The sequence below is a fragment of the Trypanosoma theileri genome (assembly GCF_002087225.1).
Source record: "Trypanosoma theileri isolate Edinburgh chromosome Unknown TM35_Tth_7_V1, whole genome shotgun sequence".
Taxonomy (NCBI): Eukaryota; Euglenozoa; class Kinetoplastea; order Trypanosomatida; family Trypanosomatidae; genus Trypanosoma; species Trypanosoma theileri.
The window spans coordinates 787,900-788,499 of NW_021639849.1; positions in this window are offsets into that span (position 1 = coordinate 787,900).

Sequence of the window (600 nt, forward strand, 5' to 3'; positions counted from 1 at the left end):
TCCAGTTTTGTTCAAGAGCCGAAGCAAAAGGATAGTAAAATGTCTACGGTGATTTCTCATTCTTGTTTTATTATTCTTATTTGAGAATACTTTTCTTCGCCTTGTGAGGGTTCTTGCTTTTTGAGGTTCAAGAGAGCGAATCAAGCCGCAAAACGTTTCTTAGCATGCGAATATTTTTAAGGGTTTTTTTTTTCTTTTTTTTTCTAGTTGTGCTCTGTAGTAGGGGAAGTGGGTGGTATATATATCTTTTTTCAAATACAAGATGGCACAACATTCTCTGCTTGTGCTTCTTTTTCTATTTGTCTCCGTTTTTTTTTTGCTGTTGTTCTTTCTTTTAACATCTTTTTGTTATCCCTGTTCTTCTTCTGCACCTTCTTTTCCTATTTTGTTGTGTTCAGTGATCTTTAATGATAGTTCCACCCCCATGGGAGAACGATACTCCACGGGAGTTGCCGCAGCCCTCTGCTGGTACATTTGACGAACTCTTCTGGAGTGTTGTGCACACATACACAGGCCACACACACGCAAGTTTGCAGCTATTGCAGGAAGGAGGTGCGGCGCTGAGTAAAAGTCTTATCTCCGGATCATCATCTGTGTACG